The sequence below is a fragment of the Arachis ipaensis genome, chromosome B09 (assembly GCF_000816755.2).
Source record: "Arachis ipaensis cultivar K30076 chromosome B09, Araip1.1, whole genome shotgun sequence".
Lineage (NCBI taxonomy): Eukaryota > Viridiplantae > Streptophyta > Magnoliopsida > Fabales > Fabaceae > Arachis > Arachis ipaensis.
Window position 1 is genome coordinate 19,752,907 of NC_029793.2, and position 10,630 is coordinate 19,763,536.

The following is a 10,630-nucleotide window of genomic DNA, read 5'->3' on the forward strand; positions in this document are numbered from 1 at the left end:
AAGAATTTTTATTTAGTAATTGTCACCATTCATATATATTGCTATGTCAAGGTTAAATTAGAGTTTGTGATTTGAAATATAAGCAACTATGTTAAATTTCAAATATCTAAAGGTTATTTTTGTCAAATTTTCATTCATTTGATTCACAAATTTTTATTAACTGTTAATTGTCACAACTTATATACTGTTATATCAAAGTTAAATCAGTGTTTGTGATATGAAATATAACCAATTAGGTTAAATTTCGAACTTTTTAGTGGTTATTTTTGTCAAATTCTCAATTTTTCGTGGTTAGATATGTCAACAAATATATTCTTATCAGGTTACTTTTGTCAAAAAAAAATTTTAACAAACCAAAAATTGGTTCAACGCCACATTCCCTTTCCCATTCAAATTCAATATCAACACAGGAAAAGAATATAATCAAATTAAACCTCAATTCTACATTTTAAATGTTAGAAACAGGATTGAAAGGGAAGCACAACACAAGTCCTATAACAATTGACAAAATTCATATCTTAATTTCTAGAATAAACTACCATTTGTATCCACAAAAGTTGAAAACGCTGACACATCTACCCATAAAAAAAAATTACCATTTGTACCCATAAAACATGAATTCCATATAACAAAATTATCCAAACACTAAAAAATCACATAAAAACTCCAAATTACCCTTATCATCATCTGCATCATCTTTTCCCCTCCACCACCACCACCACCACTAACCCCATCCTCTTTCTCTCTCTTTCTAAACTCTCTTTCCCTCTCTTTCCTTCTGTGATTTGCTTCTCTCTCTCTTCTACTTTTTTGAACAGTTGCGTGATATAGGTTCGGTGGTCTCTGAATTTGCAGATTGGGAAAGAGCGGGTGGAACCACAGACTAGATATGGGCTGGATCGGAGTTCTGTGTCAGCGAGAGATGGAGGGCTAGTTGGAATGGGTTGGGCAGTGGTAGCGATTAGGCAGCGATGGCGGCGCTAGGGTTGCGAAAGGCGGCAAAAATAGAAGGCGACTAGTACTCGCGGAGGTGAGGTGAGGGGAAGAAGAAGAAAGAGAGAGGGAAAGGGTGGAGGAGGAAAGAAAGGGGAAAGGACGCGGTGGCAGCGAGTGGAGGTTAGGTGGGACTTGACGGTGCCAGCGACTGTTGAATGCCGCGGTGGTGGTTACGTAGAGAAGCAGAGAAGGGAACAGGGGTGAGAAGGGGCAAGAGAGAGGAAGAAGAGAGGAAATTGGGTGAGGGGGCGACAACTTGGTGGTCGCCGGTAGTGGTGCGGTGGTCTGAGACAATTTGCTTTTTCTATTGTTGTTGTTGTTGCTTTATGTGAAGAAGATGATAATGGAGGTATAGTGGTGGTGGTGGTGATAGTAGTGATGAAGAAAATGAGGTGATGGTGCCTTTGAACTCAAAGTTTGGCTCAGGCGAGGAAGAGATAGGGAAGGAGAGAAGGAGGGGTGGATGATGCGGATGATAATAAGGGTAATTTGGGTTTTTTATGTGATTTTTTAGTGTTTGGATAATTTTGTTATATGGAATTCATGTTTTATGGGTACAAATGGTAATTTTTTTATGGGTAGATGTGTCAGCATTTTCAACTTTCGTGGGTAGAAATGGTAGTTTACTCTAATTTCTATAATATCTCCCTTAATCTTTCCTATCTTCGTGACTACTTTCATAATAAACACAGAAGAAGAAGCATGATAAACGCAGAAGAAGAAGCATGATAGCTATCATAATAAATCCATATTCTACTTTCATAACTACATTCTCAACTTTTCATAACTAGGGTTTCAGATTTTTGAATAACCCACACACTTATGAAGAAGAAGCACATAGAGTCATTATGGTAAAATTAGGTAGTAATGCCACGTTGGAAAGCCAAGTTGGAAGGATACTTGCCACGTAGGAAGCCTTACTAACGGCAAATTTAAAAAATTGACGTTTGGTTAGAAATGTCAAACGGAGCAAATATTTCATGGTTATATTTTAGTCATTTTTTATAATAAGGGTATTGTAGTCATTTTTCATAAAAAATAATATTAATTTAAACCAATTCAAGATTTAATTTAATATTTTTTGGTCAAATTAATTTGTCTAGACTAATTTTGACAAAAATAACACGCTTTAATCGATTATATATATTAAATTTTAATTACTAGAAAACATCTTTAAAAAAGATATTTTAGACGTCTTTATCTGAATGGGTCCTATATATTTTATGTTTGGAACATAAACACATAAGACACATAAATTATTAAAAAGTCTATAATATCCTCATCATCTACTTTCACCGCCACTATTACGAGACTCTTTATTAACCCCGAAAAATAAATAACAAAAAATTTCAATAATTTTAACAATAAATTCAACCATCAATGGCAGCAAGAATTCTATTTAATAATTAATTCAACAATTTTTTTAAGAAAAAAATTAAAACAAATCTGGAAAAGAGTGGATAAAAAGAAAGAGTAGGAGAAATGCGGCAGTGGAGAGGCGACAGAGGAGAAACAGAAGTGGCAAGCTCGAAGAGGGAGAAGAAGAACAACAAATTTGGAGATAACGTGAAAATCAGATCTGGAGGCAACTATGACAAAAGACAACGACGGCGGTGATGAAATAGAAGAGAAAAACAAAGAAAGAAGGAGGAAGGAGGGAAAGAAGAGTGGCAACGGTTGTTTGGTTGGAGAAAAGGAGGAGAAAGGTGAAGATGGTGGTTTGGGTGTGAAGGAGAAAAGAAAGAAGATCTGATGCAGAGAGAGGTAAAGCGTGAAAAATGGAAGAAGGAGAAAGAAGATATGTAAATGGCATATAATTGAAAAAAAATAGAAAAAAATTATGTCTATGTTTAAAAATTGGTGTTTGCTTTAGTACGATGATAAATTCATACGTACTGATACGTTTAAAATATGGACAAGTAATAACAAGTCATGTTGAATTTATTTTCCACATCAGCATTTGATTTTTTTTTAAATATATATTATATCACCACTTTTACTAAAACACCCTTTTAATTAAATAAAAATAAAAGAATATTTTTTTATTTAATTTTATAAAAAGTCTTAAACATCCTTACTTTATTCGATTAAACAAAAATACCCTTTTAAATCAATCAAATTTTAGAATTCAACTAATCCTAATTTTATATTTTCAAATAATTTAAACAACAAAACAAAAATATATCTGGAAAACAAAAAATCAAAATTGTTCTTTCATCGTTCTTCATCTTCTCATATTGCTCTCAATTCCATTCAGCGTCGCTGTGTTAAAGTCTCCGCTGCTGAATCCATTCCTGTCACCACAACGACACTGTTCCTGCTTCATACCCAATAGTGATGGTAGCATCTTCAACCTCGCCATAAAGAACACCTTGCTCACCACCCTCCTAGTTTTCAAGAACACCATTAGAGAAGGTAACCACCTCAACCCCACCATGCACTTCACCTTTCATATTATAGATTCTCAACTTTCATGCCTTATTTTCATATAAAGCTTCCTTTTTCCCTTCATTTCATTTGGAAAAAAATTTGATCTTTTATTGATGAAATTGTGCAAAACTGAGGTTTTTTTTTTATTTTGGATAAATTTTTGTAGAGTTCATCAAGAGTGTGCATGTGTACCAAATAAAGGATGGGAAAGTAAGGGAAGTTGAAAAAGAGTTTATGTTCTCAGAGAGTGGCTCCTATGGCAAAATGAGGTCCATACCAATCCTCATATTGCAGAAGAAGCTTTGTGTAGCTGAAGTTTCTGAAGTGTACCAAAATGGAATGTGGCTTTATATCTTTTCCTTTCATAGAGATCACAAGCCTCAATTTTCCAGCATTCCAAACTTGCTTTTGCTCTCCAGGTATATATATATATATATCTGCTCAAGTCCCTATTTAAAGTTGCTGAAACTTTTTGTATCTGTTCTTAGGGTTGCACACGAATCGGATCGGATCGGATATGATATCCGCATTTTTTCAGGCCATATCCGATCCGAATACTTGCGGATTAGATCGGATATCGGGTATATCCGCATAATTAAAAAAAAAACTATTTTAAGATTCTATTTGACTATTTTTACAAAAAAAAATCCATAAAATTCATTTTTCACTTGTAATATTATCAATAAAAGTTCTCTTGAATAACAAAAAAAAAAAAAAAATAATAACACAAGATTTAAGTTTAATTATTCTAAGTTGAAGTACAACATAAAAAATTAAAAACAAGATATCATAAAATTCATAAAACAACATACTAAAATTTATATCACATTAGGGTTTACTTTCTTAAACTATGCTATTTATATAAGACATGCGGATATGCAGATTTGCGGATCGGATCCGTGGATATCACTGCTAAATCCGCAATCCGATCCTACCATAGTGCGGATCGGATAATATCCGCAAAATTCGGATTAGATGCGGATAATTACCACGGATATGCGGATATTATCCGATCCATGTGCAGCCCTATCTGTTTTTAGATTGTGTATTTGCTTTTAGTCATGATTATTGCTATATTATGAAATGTCTTAAGATAGAAAATACAGAGGCATGAGACTGAGACCAAAGAATATATTTATGTCATTGTCTCAATTTTCCTGATCCCCAACTTTTGGTGCATATCATATTCATACTACCATTCATTTATTTATTTTTAAAGAATTGTACTAATCTTGTCGAAATTGATTTTTTATCTCACAGGTCCTTCCAGTTATGGATTTGGAAATTCAATGAAAGGGGAGAAACTTGGTTTCAATCATCAAGTAATAATTTGGTTGACAACAAGAAGCCCTAGGTTCAAGAAAGTCAATCAATAAGAGCTTTTAGTGCTGCTTCGGGATAACCATTTGAAGTAAAAACTCATTCCTAGTGGACAGGAACCATGCCTTCTAGAATACCTCCTTTAAAACCTCCACCTGGCAGGCTGAATCCTCTCCCCCTTGAGCCTCCTTCGTTTAGGCCTTTTGGTAATGTTGCTGCTGTCCCTGCCCCTGCCCCTGCCCTTGCCCCTGCCCTGGCTACTCATGGACCACAACAGGTTAGTGTTGGTGGTGCTCCATGTCCTGGACCTCCACCACCACCACACCCAGCACCAGTTGGTGCCCAACATTCTCCTCCCTTCCCACCACCTCCTGCACCAGTTGGGGCCAGACCTAGTCCTCCACCGCCACTGCCTCCTGCATCAACAGGTGCAAAACCTAGTCCTCCTCCACCTCCCCCAACTCCAGCTGGTGCCAAACTTGGTCCTCGCTCTCCGCCACCTCCGAAGGGTGGTATACCTCCCCTTACCCACCTCCAATCAGGGCTAGCAAACCAAAAACTATGGAGAACGTTGAAGCTGGTGCAAGTGAAGCTGATGCTCCTAAACCAAGCTAAAGCCATTTTTCTGTGATAAGGTTCAAGCTAACTCTGATCAATCAATGGTTTGGAATCAAATCAAGTCTGGATCATTCCAATAAGAAATTAATCCAAAGGCTTTTTTTGTTGGACAAAGATAGTAGTTTATCACAAGCTGGTAATATTTCTTATGAAAAAAATGCCCAAGACCCTTCACCTCAGTATATCCAGATCATTGACAAAAAGAAAGCACAAAATTTATTAATTCTGTTGCGAGCATTGAACGTGACAATGGAAGAAGTATGTGATGCACTTTATCAAGGTGATTTTCTTGGTCTTTCAATTTTTTGTAAGAAACTGTTGATAATTGTGATAGTAATATTAGATTTCGTAGAGAACACAAGTTATACAAAACTTTACATGGTCACACTGCTGCCCTAAAACATTATAAACAACCAGTATCATGTTGATTATTTGAATCTAGCACCATTTTGCTGCACGTAGGGAGCATGGATTGTGGTAGTGCTGTTGTTAGGTTTGATTATTGTTCTAAAATTATTTGATTTATGCTATCATGGTTGAGTATGGAGGAGCATAGATTGTGGTAGTCTTTGTTAGTGTACAGACAACTATTTTCTGAACAAGTGAGTTGATCACTTTTTGAAACTTGCTTGGTAAATCATGATGAAATCTGTTTATCATATAGAAATGTTCACTTGTCTCTGCTTCCACTTGTATAATAGCTTTGAAATTTCTTTTTGGTTTATTAGGAAATGAATTGCCTGCTGAGTTCCTCCAAACCTTGCTGAAGATGGCACCGACGACTAATGAACAACTTAAGCTTAGACTTTTTATTGGTAAGCTATCTCAACTTGTCCCTGCTGATCAGTTCTTGAAAGCGATGGTTGACATTCCATTTGCTTTTAAGTGAATGGAAGCACTTCTTTTCATGAGTACACTTAAAGAGGAGCTCAATTCTACTATCGAGTCTTTTGCAGTTCTAGAGGTACAATATCTAAATCATGATCATGGCATTAAAATTTTGTAGTTTTGAAGTGTTTGATTATCCCAAATAAGATGATAAACTGATTTGAGAGGGAATATCACCCCAACAAACATGATTTATTGTTATATTGTAGAACATTATGGTGCTGTTTAGTTCATGTAGCAAACCCCACCTAGTGAGACAAGGCTTAGTTGTTAAGGTCGTTGTGTTGTATCATCAAGATATATCATTCTGTCAATCTTAGGCTGGCAAAAGTAACAATGTAAACTTTGAGTAGCTGGGTATAGTGAGTCCTTAAACTGACTCATTTATGTCCTACATATTTTTTATTTCTATAATCCAATTGTTGAATTGTTAGTTAATATGCTGATTATTTTTTGTTCAGCGATTGGACCAATAATTTGTGGGCATTAATTAGTTCATAGTTTCACATTTTCAAGTAGGGGTGCGCACGGGTAGCGGGTACCCGGTTACCCGTCCAAACCCGAACCGAACCAATTAAATTGGTTCTGGAACCAACGGGTAATCGGGTCCACCCGAACCAAACCGATGGTCTTTGTTAGTGATTGGCTCGGGTTAATGAGTTTAGTTTTTAATGTATTTGGTATTTAACATGTTTGGATTATTTCTATTGATATTACATGTTTATTGTACTTGTTGAATTTTTAAGATAAAAATTTGGTTTTTTTTTTTATGAATTTCAATGTCATCGGGTATCCAATTATCCGAAACGAACCAATCCGTTCTTAGTCGGTTTAGTTTGATTCGGGTGCATGTACAAAAAATACAAATCCGAACCAAACCGAACCAATTATATTTTGATTAGTTCGGTTCTAATTTTACCATGAACCTGAACCAAACCGACTCGTACTCACCCCTATTTTCAAGTACATTTTTCTCCCCTTCATATGAAATATTCATGCAGTACAAAATAAAGTCTGATTCCTTCGTACGCAATTTTTATCATTTTTTGAGTATGTTTACAGTTACTAATCCCATAAAGAATATGCATCCTTTAAAATGTGGTATCTAGGAGATATAAATTTTTAGTGCTTTGTTTAACTATATCAAGTTAGAAGTTAGGAGTTAGATTTATGCTGTGTGTGAATTATACATAGACATAAACAAGAGTATGTTCTGTAATTGCCACGCACTCACTAACTCGACTATTTCTCAAATTGATGCCCTCACATTTGTGTGACCCCTTCCTTTCTTGTCCTGAAATCTGATTCTTCTTGCACCTTCATCCGACATATCAGGTTGCTTGTAAGGAACTAAGAAACAATTGGCTGTTCCTCAAGCTTCTTGAAGCTGTTCTCAAAACTGGCAACCGTATGAATGATGGAACATTCCGTGGTGGTGCACAAGTATTTAACCTTGATACACTCCTGAAACTATCTGATGTAAAAGGAACAGATGGCAAGACCACACTCTTACACTTTGTTGTTCAAGAGATTATCCGTTCTGAAGGCATAAAAGCTGGCAGGCTGGCAAATGTGAGTGATCTTAAAGATAGCTCTAAGTCTATAAGTGGGGTTACTGTTTTTCTTTTTCATGTTTTATTGGTTCCATAGTGCATCATTCCTACCCATACTTTTGATATTTTGGTAGTTTTAAATACAACATTTGGGAGGTTTATTCTTGCAATTATGCTTCACTATTGTTGAGTGGCTCTCGAACATAAACCGAATTTGTAGGAAGAAGCAAACAATCAAGAATCGGATGACAAGGCTGTAGCACTGGTGGCAATAGAGAAACAAAGGATGCTGGAGAGCAAAAAGGAAAACATAGAAAGGAAACCATTCATGGACATACAAAGTGAGACTAGGAAGTTGAGGTAAGACATCTTTAAGAGAAGGCATCGAGCGCGAGCTCAGGTCAAACTTAATTCGACTGTCTCCAGCAGCAGCATTAGCAACAAAACTACCATTTAGACTTGAAGGTTTCATATTGAAAATTATGCATCTCAAGGTTCTAAATTATAATTTTAGTCCACATTGGAAGTACTACTCTTTGAGGACTTCATACCTTTTTCTCTCCTATAAATGCCTTTTATTTAGCCTTAAGAATTTTCTCTGTATTCATCTTTCTTGGTTAGAAATTTAGGTGAATTTTTTTATTTGAACCAGCACTGGAATTAGATAAATAAAGCGTGTGTTTTTTCTCTGTATTCCAATGCGTGTGTTTTTAGTTGTCCTATCTGGTCACGAGCAAATTAATTTAAATTCACCTTCTCCAAAAAAAAATAATTGTCAAATAAAAATAATTCAAACTAATTCTCTATATCATGTTATTTCCAATGCGTGTGTTTTATCTCTGTATTCCAACATATCCGATCCGATCTGATCCGCGTTCATCTCTACTGATGGAGGTATGTTTTCTATAGGAAAAATAAGCATTAGTACCCATGAACTTTACGAACGTTGACAAAAGTACACATCGATCAAGAAAATTAAAGTTGTCCCACGAAAGATGGATTCTATACGACAAAAATATCCAAATTATTTTTTAAAAAAGACAAGGGTAGCACTGAATTTATTTAACTACATGTTCCTAATAAATCTCTGTAATATCAGCTTCCGTTGTTGTTTATACTTTATACGATAACTAGTAATTTATTTATACCTATATATTGCTAGTAACTTTTAATATTATTCCAAATACGAGGATTTGGCTAGCTTACAACACAGTGAAAATTAAGTTTCATCTAAATTCAAATATAATTGAACTAAAGATAGAAACATGAATTTTTAAAAAGAGTCCATAGAAAATATAGTGCATAATAATTTTTTAAGTAAAAGAGATGAAACTAACAAATCTTAATATAAACCAAACTTGACTACATGAAAATTACAAATTTTTAATTTTTGTTTGAATCTTTTTGTTTATACTTATTGTAATTTCTGGAAGCAGAGTCAATGATATTATGCAGCATCAAGTTATGGGGCCTTAGAATCAAATCCAACGTAAATCGCATTCTTGTACCATCATTAACCTAAAAAATACAAATATTTTAGGTTACCAACAAAACCATACACATTAGTAAACCAAAATCTTGAATGAAAAGGTAAAGTACACTAGGAATGAAGAGGAAGAAAATTTAAAAGATTAAGTGCATAAAATTTTCAAATTGCATTGAATCAAACATGACGACTTAACAATTTGCTATTACTTTTCAACATGTTTCTTCATGAAACTCTTCCTTATTAGGTGCTTTATGGAAATATAGATAGCCTCCAAATATTTCATCTGAACCTTCTCCCGAAAGAACCATTTTCACTCCCATGGATTTGATTTTTCTGGACATAAGGAACATTGGAGTACTTGATCTGATAGTCGTTACATCATATGTCTCAATGTGGTAACTGGTAAATGACTTCTTCAAGTGCATCTATACCTTCTTGTTATGGAACAAAAGTACAAAAGAAAAAGAACAAAAAATTGAGAAGCCAGGACAAGATTAATGTTGTTAAAAAATAGAGCAATAATGATGATAAACAACCAGCTGAACTGTGAAATAAAGTTCATGATGTCGAGTACCAAGATAATCTATTACCTCTTTTACAAATTTTAAATCTGGAGAGCTCTGAACAGTGGCAAAATTCAAATGAGGCTTATTTTCACCTATATTGAAGAATGAATTCTAACCTTTAAACCAATATAGAAAGTATGCAACTGCGATCCCCACTGTTATGCAGCTGTAGATTGAGCCACAAAATGATTGGTCACGGCAGCGACAAGTGATGAGTCAAGTCCTCCCGACAAAAGAACTCCAAAAGGTACATCAGTCATCAACCTCTTAAGCACAACCTAAATGATAGCATAGTATCCTCAAATCAACAAGAGAGAGTTTGCTATATGAGTTTTTACCGGTGATCAAATTGTTATGAAATATGCGTATTATGTCTCAATCCTGAACTAACCTCTTTAGGTTGTGCTTGACACTTCAAGGCAAAAAATTTCTTCGTATTAAGGCACTGCATAACATGACTGATAAACCACTATTTTATGGTTTATAATGTGTTTAATTGTGTGGTTTTATCATGATCTTTACCCACTTATTCATATGATTAGCATGCATTTATATTTCCTTCCTAAAATTATTACACAATTGAAAACTTGCTTCCTAGATACTTTTAACTATGTATTTTAATTCTCCTTTATTTCATTCGATGCCGTGATCTGTGTGTTAAGCGTTTCAGGCTTTACAGGGCATGAATGAGTTGGATATTTGAAAGGAAGCTTGCAAAAATGGAAGGAACACAAGAAATTGAGGAGATGACCAGCGAGAAGTGACGCGGC

At 34.9% G+C, this 10,630-nt stretch overlaps 2 pseudogenes; one reads left to right on the forward strand and one right to left on the reverse strand.

Moving 5' to 3' along the window:
* Positions 2,588-8,038, forward strand: LOC107615178 (annotated as a pseudogene).
* On the reverse strand, positions 9,381-10,120 carry LOC107617183 (annotated as a pseudogene).